At 47.3% G+C, this 15,317-nt stretch overlaps 1 long non-coding RNA gene across 2 annotated transcripts in view; it reads right to left on the reverse strand.

The window, feature by feature from the left end:
* The window catches only part of LOC141133451 (uncharacterized), a 47,194-nt gene extending 34,365 nt beyond the window's left edge, over positions 1–12,829 (reverse strand). For both annotated transcript variants that reach the window (XR_012243080.1, XR_012243079.1), the window contains exon 1: positions 12,547–12,829. This is a non-coding gene — a long non-coding RNA (uncharacterized lncRNA). The remainder of the gene's footprint in view (positions 1–12,546) is intronic.
* Between the last annotated feature and the right edge of the window lie 2,488 nt (positions 12,830–15,317).

The following is a 15,317-nucleotide window of genomic DNA, read 5'->3' on the forward strand; positions in this document are numbered from 1 at the left end:
TTCATAATTCCCTCTACCTTGACTAAGGCCCCTGTTCCAGCTGAAGAAAAACAGCCCCAAAGCATGATGCCACCACCATGCTTCACAGTGGGTATTGTGTTCTTTTGGTGATGTGCAGTGTTGTTTTTGCGCCAAACATATTTTGGAATTATGGCCAAAAAGTTCAACCTTGGTTTCATCAGACCAAAACACATTATCCCACATACTTTTGGGAGACTTCAGATGTGTTTTTTGTGAAATTTAGCCCAGACTTGGATGTTTTTCTTGCTGTAAAAAAAAGGCTTCCATCTTGCCACTCTACCCCATAGCCCAGACATATGAAGAATACGGGAGATTGTTATCACATGTACCACACAGCCAAATATTTAAGAATCAATTTAAAGAACTAGGCTGCGAGTTGGAAGGACCTCCAAGGTGATATTCTCTGAAATATTGCCTGTGCCATGCGCAACACAGGAAAGGCAGGGGGTGATTAGAGACCTGAATGCATGGCTAAAGACCTGGTGTAGGGAGGAGGGATTTGGGTTTCTAGAGCACTGGGCTGACTTTTATTGGGGTGCAACCTATATGCTAAAGATGGTTTGCACTTGAATGGAAGGGGGTCTGCTGTGCTGGGGGAGAGGTTTATGGGAAGGCTGGAGGAGTATTTAAACTAGGATTGAAGGGGGAGGGTGAACTAGAATTACATTGGGAAGACAGGTCAGTTAGGAGTCACACATTAATGGAGGGTGGAATGGGGATAGATGGGGAGAGGGTTATGGCAGGTGACAAGAATGTTCCCATGTTGCAAACAGCCATTGGAAACTATAGTGCCATTTGTACTACTAAAAACACCAGAGCAAAATGTAATAATGCATTAAAGTGTTTGTTCACCAATGCCAGAAGTCTGCCAAGCAAAATAGGTGAGTTGGAAGCTCTGGTGCATGAGAAGAGCTATGATGTAATCGGTATTGCTGAAACTTGGCTTTAATTCTCACATGACTGGGCGATTAATATTTCTGGCTATGCACTCTTTCGGAGAGACAGAGTAAAAAGGAAAGGTGGCGGGGTCTGTCTCTATGTAAGAAGTGATCTCAAAGCGAGTGTGAAAGAGGACCTGATTGTTGGGTGATTAGTCTGTGATGGATCTGAAGCATTATGGGTGGAACTGCATATAGATGGGCGTAGTTCAAAGTTAATCATTGGAGTTTGTTATAGACCACCCAATGTTAACGAGGAGGTGGAGACTCAGCTCCTTGCACAGATGGAAAGGGCTGCAAGGGCTGGGACGGTGATAATAATGGGGGATTTTAACTACCCAGAAATTGACTGGAGTAATGGCACTGCTGGGACAGTTAAAGGGCAAAAATGTATAAACCTATTACAGGACAATTTTATGGTCCAGTTCATTGAGGCCCCAACTAGGAATGATGCTCTGTTGGACCTGGTAATCTCAAACCATGCAGAGCTTATTACTAATGTTCAGATAAAGGAACACCTGGGTAGCAGTGATCATAACATGATTTTATTTGATGTTAGCTGTAAGCAAGAATTACATAGGGGAAACATAAAAACACTTAACTTCAAGACAGCAAATTTTCCAAGGATGAGGGCTGCTCTCCAGGGTTTGGAAGGTAATATTTGCATTGATAAACACACAACAGAAATGGGAATTCTTCAAAAAGACTGTTTGGGACCTCACTGCAAAGTATATTCCCATGGGCAATAAGTTTAAAAGGCTAAAAATAAAACCTATGTGGCTCACGGTCAAAGTTAGAAAAGCTATAAACAATAAGAAAAGAGCTTTTAAAAAACATAAAAATGAAGGAACACTAGTGTCATTTAAATGCTACAAAGAATTTAACAGAATATGTAAAAAGGAAATCAAGGATGCAAAAATTCAAAATGAACGACAGATTGCAAAAGGATAGTAGGACAAACCCCAAAAAATTCTTCAAATATATTAATAGTAAAAAGGTCAGGTCTGAGCATGTAGGCCCTTTACAAAATAATCTAGAGTGGGTGACTGGGGACAAAGAGAAGGCTAATTTTATTAAATACTTTATTCAGCTCTGTGTATACAAAAGAGCGTGGCTCAAAAGTGATATGGTCCAGAATTATTTAGACAGAATAAAGGTGGATAAAGCACCTGGACTGGATGGCATCCACCCATGGATCCTAACAGAATTGAGCTCTGTAATTTCAAAGCCATTGTATCTAATTTTTAGGGACTCATTAATGATGGGAATAGTAAAACTGGATTGGCGCAGAGTGAACATGGTGCCTATATTTAAAAAGGGATCAAAGTCTTTACCAAGTAACTATAGACCTGTTAGTTTAACTTCTATAGTCGGGAAGATATTGGAGAGTTTAATAAAAGACCACATAGATAAGTTCTTGCTGGGAAAAAAAAACATTTTAAGCAACAGACAGCATGGGTTCATGAAAGACAGAAGTTGTCAGACTAACCTGGTTTCTTTTTATGAAGAGGTAAGTAAAACCTTGCACAGAGGGGTGGCTGTGGACGTGGTATACTTGGATTTTGCAAAAGCGTTCGACACGGTTCCCTACATGCGGCTCATGTGTAAGGTAAAGTCTACAGGCCTGGAAATATCAGTTTGTAAATGGATAGAAAACTGGCTAAAAGACAGAATTCAGAGAGAGTAGTGGTTATTGATTCATACTCTGAATGGTCTAAGGTTATCAGTGGTGTACTCCGAGGTTCAGTGCTGGGACCCTTACTCTTTAATATATTTATAAATGATATTGGGTCTGGGATCAAAAGTAACATTTCTGTCTTTGCAGATGACACCAAGCTATGCAGTGGAATAACGTCCTTACAGGATGTCTCCAATTTACAAGCCGACCTCCATTCACTGTCTAATTGGGCGACTATGTGGCAGATGAGATTTAATGTTGATAAATGTAAAGTTATGCACTTGGGGGCTAAGAATATGCATGCATCATACATACTAGGGGGAGTACGACTGGGGGAATCCATAGTGGAGAAGGATCTGGGGGTTTTGGTAGATCATAAGCTCAATAATAACATGCAATGCCAAGCTGCGGTTTCCAAAGCGAGCAAAGTCCTTTCTTGTATTAGGAGAGGTATGGACTCCAGAGAGCGAGATATAATTTTGCCTCTGTACAAATCATTAGTAAGACCTCATCTGGAATATGCAGTTCAGTTTTGGGCACCAGTTCTCAAAAAGGATATCGGGGAACTGGAGAAAGTGCAGAGAAGGGCAACCAAACTGATAAGAGGCATGGAGGAGCTCAGCTATGAGGAGAGATTAGAGGAACTGAATTCACTCTTGAGAAGAGGAGAATAAGGGGGATATGATCAACATGTTCAAATATATAAGGGGTCCATATAGTGAACTTGGTGTTGAGTTATTCACTTTACGGTCAACACAGGAAGGACAAGGGGACACTCTTTACTTCTAGAGGAAAAGAGATTTCATCTCCAAATAGAGAAAGGTTTCTTCACAGTAAGAGCTGTGAAAATGTGGAATAGACTCCCGTCAGATGTGGTTCTGGCCAGCTCAGTAGATTGCTTTAAGAAAGGCCTGGATACTTTCCTAAATGTACAGAATATAACTGGGTACTGACATTTATAGGTAAAGTTGATCCAGGGAAAATCCGATTGCCTCTTGGGGGGATCGGGAGGGAATTTTTTCCCCTGCTGTAGCAATTTAGAGCATGCTCTGCTGGGGTTTTTTGCATTCCTCTGGATCAACTGTGGGTATAGAATTGGGTATATTGGATTGTACAATATTTTTTTTTTTTTTTTTATGGTTGAACTGGATGGACTTGTGTCCTTTTTCAACCTGACTATGTAACTATATTCCTGCAGCTCCTTTCACTGTAGGCCTCTTGGCAGCCTCCCTGACCAGTTTTCTTGTCTTTTCATACATTTCGGAGGGACGTCCAGTTCTTGGTAATGTCACCACTGTGCCATATTTTCTCCACTTGATGATGATTGTCTTCACTGTGTTCCATGGTGTATCTAATGCCTTGTAAATTCTTTTGTACTCTTCTCCTGACTGATACCTTTTAACAATGAGATGCCTCTGATGCTTTGGAAGCTCTCTGCGGACCATGGCTTTTGCTGTGGGATTCAACTAAGAAAATGTCAGGAAAGACCTACTAGAACAGCTGAACTTTATTTGGGGTAATCAGAGGCACTTTAATGATGGCAGGTGTGTACTGACTTCTATTTAACATGAGTTTAAATGTGATTGCTTAATTCTGAACACAGCTACATTCCCAGTTTTAAAAGGGTGTGCACACTTATGTAACCACATTATTTTAGTTTTTCTATTTTTACCCCCCCCCCCCCCCCCTAAAAGATTTCTAAAAGGTTCTGAAATGATTTACATTTGTCTCATTTTTTTACATCACAGAAACCTGACATTTCAACAGGGGTGTGTAGATTTTTTATATCCACTGTAAGTAGTGCTGTTTCGGAATTAGAAACAAATATATTACTTGTTTAATTCTTCTAAAGTATGAAAAATGGTTGGTTACTAGGAGCACCTTCCCCGGATTTAAAAATTTTTTTTTTTTGCATCCAGCATTGTGTATATCAGGTAAAGTAAAGTGATCCAGTATCATGGACATATGGGGTAGAGGTGTTCTTGCCTAACAGCGGTCCTCAACATTTTTGGCACGAGGGACTGGTTTAGTGGAAGACCGTTTTAATTTTTTTTTTTTATGGACTTTGCTGGGGGTTAATTCATACAGTGTGCGGGCTGTCACCGCAAGGACACACGGGAAACAATTGTTTCCCGTGTGTCCCATGCACACTGCAACGTAGCCTATGGCTGTGCTACAATGCAGACACTGCTGCATTTTATCGTGCAACAGTGTTAAATCACATGCCAATGTACAGCAGTGCATCGTGCAGCTGTACATTGCCATGAATGAAGTGTGTGTTGTACACTTCAGATAAGGTTTGTACAAAAAAAAAAAAAACATGTGTCTGATGCTCTGACTCATGCACCACACTGCCCCCTACTGCAGCCGAGAATGCACTGCTGCCGGAGCGATGAGGCTCACCGGACGCGCTCCATTCCCATGTGAATTTCTGCTGTGTATCCTGGTTCCTAACAGGCCATGGACTGGTACCTGGGGGTTGGGGGACCACTGTTGCTTAATAATAGTATTTGCAGTCACCTTGTGCCTCCCTATTCTTCGTCCTTAGTCATGCCTTTGCGATTTGTTGCACTTTGGCTGCTGTGCAATAATATAAAACAAGATGAATCCCATTGTCTATGGGGCCCATACCTAGCCCTGGGGAAATTTTATTATTAAATTACTTGAGTACCCACCTATAATAATATCCTTTTACTACCAGGCCAATTTTCAGTGTCGTGATAGTTTGACTGACAATTACTCCATCATGCAACACTGTACTCAAATACATTTTTATTTAATTTGTCCGAGACAGAACCTGCTTTCTTAAGGTGGTATTTATGAACCTCTGAGTTTAATGTTATACTATAAAAAAAATGAAAACAAAAACTTTAACAGAAAGGGAAACTTTTTTTTTTAACGAAAATTTCCCTGGACGGTATGAACACTCCCAAAACGACGTCTTTCAGAAAGTGCACACCCTGAAGTGACGTACCTTTTGCCACAATCTTTTGGACATGGAGAAGCATACTGATATTAAGGGGGGCAAAAAAATGGAGCTTAGTAATGGTGCATTAGATAACCGCGCATCATGGGTCATACAGGGAGGAGGAGGAGGAGATGAGGTTAAAGTGGTTGTAAAGTCAGAAGGTGTTTTTTTTTTTTTTTTTTTATCCTAATGCATTCTATGCATTAAGATAAAAAAAACCTTGTGTACAGCAGCCCCCCTAGTACTTACCTGAGCCCATCTTTCCCCAGCGATGTTGCAGGAGTGTCTTGGCTGCCCGAGACTCTCCCTCCTTATTGGCTGAGACGGCCGATCAGTCAGTGGACCAATGGGGAGAGAGAGGGGGCGAGGCCCAACTGCAGCTCCATGTCTGAATGGACACACAGAGCAGTGGCTCGACTCGGGTGCCCCCATAGCAAGCTGCTTGCTGTGGGGTCACTTGGCAGGGGGAGGGGCCAGAAGCCCTGGCAAGTGACCCGAGAAGAGGAGGAGCTGGGCTGCCCCGTGCAAAACTACTGCACAGAGCAGGTAGTTTTTAAAGAGAACCTAACTGAGACTTTCGTATCACTTTAAGGCTGGGTTCACAGTATTAGCGGAGCGGCTCGCTGCAGGGGGTCCGGTGTGTCCATGCAGGGCAGCCATCAGAAACGTTTGGGCCCCTTGCACAGCTTTAGGCCTGGGCCCCCCCGAGCCTGACCACTAACATTCCCCAGGGTTTGCCCACAGGTCATCCCACCGAATCCACACATCGGCCACCTCACACTCAGTCCCCCCCCCCCCTGCAATCCTGTATATATGTCAGCCCTCACACCTGTATATATGTCAGCCCCACCCCCTCCACACTCACCTGTATATATGTCAGCCCCCCCACCTGTGTCTGTGTGTGTGTGTGTGTGTGTATATATATATATATATATATATATATATATATATATATATATATATATATATATATATATATATAATGTCAGCCCCACACATACACATATCTGTAAACACACAAGCCTCTGGCCCCTTCTTTTACACAAATAGCCCCCCTCCCTTTCCTTCACAGCCCCTACTTGTAAAGGAAATCTTCCTACCTAGTCCCAGCTCGTTTTCACAAAGATGATATGTTGCTGACGCAGAGGAGCACAGTACAGGCAGCTCACACGAGGGGTGCACATGCACATAGTAGCCAGAGGTGACAGTAAAGAGCTCGATGTCTGAGCTCAATGACACAGAGCAGCAGAAGCTGCAAGATCATTTCTATAGTGCACAACATGGCTCCCCTTCACCCGTCCTGCCTTCTTCTGGCCCAGGGGCCCCTTACAGTTGTGTCAGCTGTACCCCCTTGATAGTGTCCCTGCATCCATGTTCTCTGTTTCAGGGGCGAATCGGGTCCAAATTTTTGCCTGAATTTGGACCAGAAACAGCCAAAGACACACAGGACCCTTCTCCTTCTCTTCTCAAAAATGTGTGAACCGGCTTTCAATCTGGTCACACTCTCCTGTCATGTGAATTGGATGCAGAGAAACTTGCATCCAATTTGCATAAGCGTGGACCCGGCTTAAAGCAGACTTAGGGCACATTCACACTCACAGCGCCCGGACGTCAGGGGTATAGCGCTGCTATTTTTAGCGGCGCTTTACTGTCGTTTTAAAAGGGTTAAAAGTGCTGCTGCGCGGTCCGGTGGAGCTGCCCATTGATTTCAATGGGCACCCCGCTTTGCAGGCGCTATTTTTAGCGCTTTAGCGCCTGTAAAGTGCCTCAGTGTGAAAGGGGTCTTATAACCAAAGCTCGTCTGGCTGTACTTCTCCTGTGGGTCACAGGAGTGCAGTTCCTGTGACCTGTTTTCAGCAGACAACGGTCTGAATTCGGCTGAGTCGGTCTAGGCTCAGGCAAGATCGTGACAACTGAGTCGAGATCCGCCTGGATTCCCGGACCAGCACCCGGCTCAGCCTCTCGGCGAGCCACTGAGAGCCTGACTCGGCTGCTCCCGCCCCCCTGCACAGCTCAGCGCTCCAGTGAGCACGGGGGGCGCAGAGCAGAGAGCCGGGGACTGAATGTTGGAGAGCTGTGAGAAACGAGCAATTTGTGGTGTTTGATCGCTCGGCTCTCAGTCTTAGAGACGTCGGGGGACCGATGCTGCATCCACCTAGGCAAGTATGATTCTGGAAAAAAAAAATAAAAAAACATACTTCTCTTTTAATGTACAGCTCACATACAGTGGAAGCATGGAGACGAAGGGGTTAATATACAGGTCCCATAGAGAGACAGGATGGAGATCAAATGTTTCGCAGAGGAGACATTGGGTTAAAAAATAAAAAAAAATGTTTAGACTTTAGTACTACTTTAATGGGATTGCTGACTCAATTTAGCAGGCATGGCTAGAGGAAGGCCTCGATTCCACTTGTGACTGCAAGGTGCATTTTGGATTAAGAGAGTGTTAGGACACCTGTCAGTTTTTTTTTTTTGCCATCTCTGTCCCAGGGTCCAGCGATGTGGGGGAACGAAGCCTCGCTCGTCTCCCCCTCCTCTCTGCGGCGCTAGCATTGTCACTGTGGGCGCCGGGCTGTGGCTCCACAGCCGGGCACGCACTGCGCATGCGCGAGCCATGCAGCACGCTGTGACTGGCCGGGCAATCTTCTGGGACCTGTGACGTGTCCCGGATGATTGCCTAGAGGGAGGGGGGAGAGGTGATCTCTCTTCCTGTGGCACGGGGCGCCGGGAGGAAGTGGGAGCTGGAACCCTCTAAAAAGAGGGTATCCGCTCCCCACCGAAAAAATGACATGCCAAATGTGGCACGTCAGGGGGTCACTTTCCCTTTAAAGAGGAAGTTCCCTTTTTGGGTGGAACTCCGCTTTAATGGGGGATATACTGTAGACTGCAATAAAAACTGACAAGTGTTCTAATCCATTTCCATGGGTGTCATGGACTCTCCTTGGTCCTGTGGCAGCCAAGCTTGAAAACATACAGAGGAGGCATTAGGGGTCCAATAGACCTGTCACCAAACATCTACTATCACATACAGGGCTTGACAGCCCCTTAGTCATACAATTCAAATTAAAGTAGAACTATAGGCAAAACTTTTTTTTTTTCTTTTTCATTTAAGAGTAAGGGAGGGTTATAACCCCTGTACAGTTTATGTTTGCCATCTGTGTCTCATTGGGGAGATTTCCCTTCACTTCCTGTCCTATAACCAAACAGGAAGTGAGAGGAAATCCCTGCAAATTAACAATCTTTTCGGGACCCCCAGGTCACCAGAACTAGTGTCCCCATTGGAAGATTTTCCCTTTCTTTTACTTTCAGTAATAATAATACACAGGACAAATAGAGAGGGTGAAACTCGCTAATAGAGAGGGTCACAGACAGAAATAAAAACCTAATAGGAGTGCTACCACAGGTGTCAAACTGGCAGCCCTCCAGCTGTTGTGGAACTACAAGTCCCATGAGGACTTGAAAGGCTGACCGTTAGGCTACTTTCAGACTGGGGCGTCGGCGGGAAAGCTATTTTTAGTGGCGCTTTACCGTTGTTTTTGCAGCCCTTTTCGCTCGCTAGCGGGGCACTTTTAACCCCTGCTAACAGCCGAAAAATGGTTAAATGCGCCTGCCTTTATACTTTAAACCAGGGGTAGGCACACTTTTGAGCTCTACCTAAACAACATGGAAGAGGTCAAAGATCACTGGGGTGTGGCACCCTTTTTTTTTTTTATTTCCTAGAAATTAACTAGGGAGTCCCCAATAAAAGACCACACAAAGAAAGCTTAGAAAAATTGAATAAAACTAACGTCACTGTAAAAATACATACAGTGCATCCGGAAAGTATTCACAGCGATTCGCGTTTTCCACATTTTGTTATGTTACAGACTTATTCCAAAATGGAATAAATTCATTATTTTCCTCAAAATTCTACAAACAATACCCCGTAATGAGAACATGAAAGAAGTTTGTTTGAAATCTTTGCAAATTTATTAAACATAAAAAACAAAAAATCACATGTACATAAGTATTTACAGCCTTTGCCATGACACTCAAAATTGAGCTCAGGCGCATCCTGTTTCCACTGATCATCTTTGAGATGTTTCTACAACTTGATTGGAATCCACATGTGGTAAATTCAGTTGATTGGACATGATTTGGGAAGGTACACACCTTTCTATACAAGGTCCCACAGTTAACAGTGCATGTCAGAGCACAAACCAAGCCATGAAGTCCAAGGAATTGTCTGTAGACCTCCGAGACATGAATGTATGGAGACACAGATCTGGGGAAGGGTACAGAAAAATATCTGCAGCATTGAAGGCCCCAATGAGCACAGTGGCCTCCATCATCCGTAAATTAAAGAAGTTTGGAACCACCAGGACTCTTCCTAGAGCGGGTCACCTTGCTAAACTGAGCTATTGGGGAAGAAGGGTCTTAGTCAGGGAGGTGACCAAGAACCCAATGGTCACTCTGACAGAGCTCCAGCATTTCTCTGTGGAGAGAGGAGAACCTTCCAGAAGAACAACCATCTCTGCAGCACTCCACCAATCAGGCCTGTATGGTAGAGTGGCCAGACGGAAGCCGCCCCTTAGTAATGAACATTGACACATGACAGCCCGCTTGGAGTTTGCCAAAAGGCTCCTGAAGGACTCTTGACCATGAGAAACAAAATTCTCTGGTCTGATGAAACAACGATTGAACTCTTTGGCCTGAATGGCAAGCATCATGTCTGGAGGAAACCAGACACCGCTCATCACCTGACCAATACCATCCCTACAGTGAAGCATGGTGGTGGCAGCATCATGCTGTCGGGATGTTTTTCAGCCTCAGGAACTGGGAGACTAGTCAAGATTGAGCGAAAAATTAACACAGCAATCTACAGAGACATCTTTGATGAAAACCTGCTCCAGAGTGCTCTGGACCTTAGACTGGGGCAAAAGTTCATCTTCCAACAGGACAATGACCCTAAGCACACAGCCAAGATAACAAAAGTGTGGCTATGAGATAACTCTTTTAATGTCTTTGAGTGGCCCAGCCAGAGCCCAGACTTGAACCCGATTGAACATCTCTGGAGAGATCATGGCCGCCTTTAATATTGATTGGACCCCCGGCTAACATTTTCTTGGAACATCCCAAATACACTTGTCAACTATTTTCAGGCAGTTTAGGCTCAAGGGGCAACTGCTTTGGGCCACACAACAATGATCGGGCCCAGGGCAGCTGCCCTTTTTGCTCTGCCTTAAAGACAGCCCTGGGAGAGATCGGAAAATGGCTGTGTACCGACGCTCCCCATCCAACCTGATGGAGCTTGAGGGGTCCTGCAAAAAAATGGGAGAAACTGCCCAAAAATAAGTGTGCCAAGCTTGTAGCATCATACTCAAAAAGACTTGAGGCTGTAATTGGTGCCAAAGGTGCTTTACCAAAGTACTGAGCAAAGGCTGTGAATACTTATGTGCATGGGATTTTTTTCATTTTTTATTTTAAACAAACTTCTTTGACATTTGTCATTATGGGGTTTGTAGAATTTTGAGGAAAATAATGAATTGAATCCATGTTGGAATAAGGCTGTAACATAACAAAATGTGGAAAAAGTGAAGCTCTGTGAATACTTTCCGGATGCATTGTACTTAGCCTACCTTAAAAGTTAGCTTTAGCTAAAAACACGACATTCACTTTCATTCACAATTTTTTCATGTCTGGAGAGTAATTGGTCACCATTAAAAGTCTGACGCAGGAATCCATCATGAAGGCAGAACTGGTACTGCAGACCGACTTGCTTAACCAGTTTCAGACCTGGCTGTCTGCTCTAAGTTCTGACCAGTGTATATAGTATGTAGGGCGGTACCCAGGAGTTAGTAGTAGGTAGGGCTGTGCCCAGGAGTCAGTAGTAGGTAGGGCTGTGTCCAGGGGTCAGTAGTAGGTAAGGCAGTGCCCAGAGGTCAATAGTAGGTAGGGCAGTGCTTAGGGGTCAGTAGTAGGTAGGGCTGTGCCCAGGGGTCAGTAGTAGGTAGGGCAGTGCCCAGGGGTCAGTTGTAGGTAGGGCAGTGCCCAAGGGTCAGTAGTAGGTAGGGCAATGCCCAGGGGTCAGTAGTAGGTAGGGTAGTGCCCAGAGGTCAGTAGTAGGTAGGGCAGTGCCCAGGGGTTAGTAGTAGGTAGGGCAGTGCCCAGGGGGTAGTAGTAGGTAGGGCAGTGCCCAGAGGTCAGTAGTAGGTAGAGCAGTGCCCAGGGGTCAGTAGTAGTTAGGGCAGTGTATTGGGGGGCAGGAGAGCATGGTAAAGGAGGGTTCAGGGGAATGCAAGAGTGCACACTGTCACGGAACGTCCCACACTCCGCTTGAGTGCTTCCATCAGTATACCGCTTCCTAAGTTCTGGAACACGAGTCCAATGGATCTGGCTATAGGAACCCCCAAGAACTAGACAACACCAGTCTTGGAGTACATCAGGACTAACTCTTTATTTGAGATCTCACACAAATTTATACCGCAGGATGACTCAAAGCTAACCTAATTAACATGAGCTAATTTACTAAAAAATTTACCCAGACCAGATGACTCAGAGACATGACCTGTAGGACAGACTTGTGGGCACCGAGCTTCACACAGTAGTATAAACACAATAGCAGGAGCCATGGGCATTGTTAGGTGGCAAAAAAACCAGGGGCTTCAGCCCAAGGTCAGAGCCTGGCACCGGGGGGGGGGGGTGATGGGGCAGCGGGGTTGTATGGAGGGGGGGTGTTACCTACCTGACACACACTGACCTACCTGACCTACCTGGCTGACATACACTGACCTACCTGACACGCACTGACTGCTGATCTAATGGGTCACCAGTAGTCAGCACCCCCTCTACATTAGCTCAGAGTCCCCTTACATCAGCACCCCCCTTAGAGATCTCTATTAGATCAGTGACCCCCCCTTCAGAATCCCCTGCCCCTAAAGACCCCCATTAGACTGCCTTACCGAGAGCCGTTTAGAGTCAGGAATTGTGGGAGCCGGAGTTTGGGGGCGGAGCGAAGCTGCTCTTCCATAGTGCCATTTTCCTTCCTTCCTTCCATTGTATGGGGGGGCTTGGGGAGAAGGCAAAGTAAAGGCAGATGCTGCATTGCTGTGCCCACTGTGTCGGCAAGGCACATTTGAACTGGTACACTCACTAACAGGGCCGCCTTTGGGAATCATGGGGCCTCCACCCCCTGAGGGGGGAAAAGAGGTGGGGGGAGGGAGGTGAGGGAGGGAGGTGAGAAAGGGGAGGTGAGAGAGGAGGAGGTAAGGGGGGTGAGTGAAAGGGGGGAGGAGACAGGAGAGAGAGGGGGTGGCTGACAGAGAGGGGGGGTGCTGACAGAGGAGGGGTGCACTGCTGACAGAGAGGGGGTTCTGACAGAGAGGGGATACTGACAGAGGGGGTGTGGGCTGACAGAGGGGGTGTGGGCTGACAGAGAGGGTGTGGGCTGACAGAGAGGGACGCTGACAGAGGGCGGGTGCACTGCTGACAGAGAGGGGTGGGCTGACAGAGAGGGGGGTGCTGAAAGAGAGGGGGGTGCTGACAGAGGGGGGGTGGGCTGACAGAGGGGGGGTGCTGACAGAGAAGGTGTGGGCTGACGGGGGGTGCTGACAGAGAGGGGGTTGCTGACAGAGGGGTGCACTGCTGACAGAGGGGGGGTGCTGACAGAGAAGGTGTGGGCTGACGGGGGGTGCTGACAGAGAGGGGGTTGCTGACAGAGGGGTGCACTGCTGACAGAGGGGTGGTGCTGACAGAGTGGTGTGGGCTGACAGAGGGGGGGTGCTGACAGAGAGGGGGGGTGCTGACAGCGAGGGAGGGCGCGGATAGAGAGGGTGTGGGCTGACAGAGGGGGGTGCTGACAGAGGGGGGGGGGTTCTTACAGAGGGGGTGCACTGCTGACAGAGAGGGGTGGACTGACAGAGGAGAGTGGGCTGACAGAGGGGGGTGGGCTGAGAGAGGGGGGGTGGTGACAGAAAGGGGTGGGCTTACAGAAAGGGGCGGGATGACAGAGGGGTGGGCTTAGAGAGAGTGGCACGCTGACAGACAGAAGGGCAGATAACAGAGACCTCAGTCAGGAGGAGACACAGCGCGCACCAGGCAGGGAGGCGGGGCTCCGGGCGGCCGCGATCACACACAGTCCAGCCCCTCCCCACCTACACATGTGACCAGTCAGCAGCTCCACCGGGCCAATCACAGACCCTTATGTCTGCCGCCTGCACAGCCAATGACAGAGCGCCCGCTGCCCAGCGCTCGTACAGGCTGTATGTGATATAACACTGATCGCGGCAGGCATGGGAATCGCAATGCGCTGCTCTAGATCTTGCAGCTGGGGCCACTGATCACAGGACGGCTGAACGGGTTTCTGGCGGCTTAAAAACTGGGCACATGTGTCCAAACCGGACAGGTGGCAACCCTACTGCAGGACCCGGTGTCTTGTCGAATTCAGTCCCCTATCATATAGTGTCCTCCCTGTACTGCGCAGGCGCAGTACGGAGGACAAAGGAGACGCCGAAAGTCTCCGAAGTTCAACAGCTGATCGTCAGCTGTACACGGCGCCTGCGCATTTATTCTTACCCTATGTCCAGGATCATTCCCCACTATCCAAGTGGACATAGAGTTAGAATAAATATTTGCCGAGCGCAGCGAGGCCGTGCCCGAAGCGTGGCGAGCGAAGCGAGCCCGCGAGGGGCCCTCTTACACTGCCATCGCTAACAGGTGCCCGAGCGCCGTGTACAGCTGATGGTCAGCTGATCACCTTCGGACATTTTCGGCATCTCCTGCTCCTCCGTACTGCGCAGGCGCAGCGCCTGCGCAGTACGAGGCGGACACTATTTGATACAAGGACACTATATGGCAGAACACCGGCGCTTAGACACTCGGGGCTATTGGCCCCACATTCGGGGCTCAAGCCTCAATAGCCCCTCCTTAAGGACGCCTATGGCAGGAGCTAATTACAATTATCAATACAAACAACAATCTCCCCCCTCCTCAGCCTAGTCATCAACAGTTCGTCTCCTAGCCAGTCCTGGAGGCTAATGTGATAAGCTCACTCAATTAACAGGTTGAGTTCAGAATCAACCAAACCAATAATAGTCTCTACATACATCCTGGGAGATATTGTGGACAAATATTACTGTCCCATTTTAAGTAGTCCAAGATATATTTTCTCACTCACCCTGTGCCAGGATAGCACAGGGTGACTTAGACATAAGAGGTATATGGGGAGCTGAAACAAGGACATCCCCTACTTTCCAAGGAATTCTGAGTTCCACGGGCCCTCCCGTCACACACACCATATGGGGTTTCAGGAGGGCATTGTACAGGGGGAGGAGGGCCAATGAACACAGTGCAATTGCAGTGCAGCAATGTGCACAGGAACATCGGCTCTCTGGGCAGTGCCCAGGGGTCAGTAGTAGGTAGGGCACTGCCCAGGGGTCAGTAGTAGGTAGGGCAGTGCCCAGGGGTCAGTAGTAGGTAGGGCAGTGCCCAGGGGTCAGTAGTAGATAGGGCTGTGCCCAGGGGTCAGTAGTAAGTAGGGCTGTGCCCAGGGGTCAGTAGTAAGTAGGGAAGTGCCTAGGGGTCAGTAGTAAGTAGGGAAGTGCCCAGGGGTCAGTAGTAAGTAGAGAAGTGCCCAGGGGTCAGTAGTAAGTACGGAAGTGCCCAGGGGTCAGTAGTAAGTAGGGAAGTGCCCAGGGGTCAGTAGTAGGTAGGGCTGTGCCGCATATTTGTGTGC

Source organism: Aquarana catesbeiana, linkage group LG03 (assembly GCF_042186555.1).
Source record: "Aquarana catesbeiana isolate 2022-GZ linkage group LG03, ASM4218655v1, whole genome shotgun sequence".
In the NCBI taxonomy this organism is placed as follows: domain Eukaryota; kingdom Metazoa; phylum Chordata; class Amphibia; order Anura; family Ranidae; genus Aquarana; species Aquarana catesbeiana.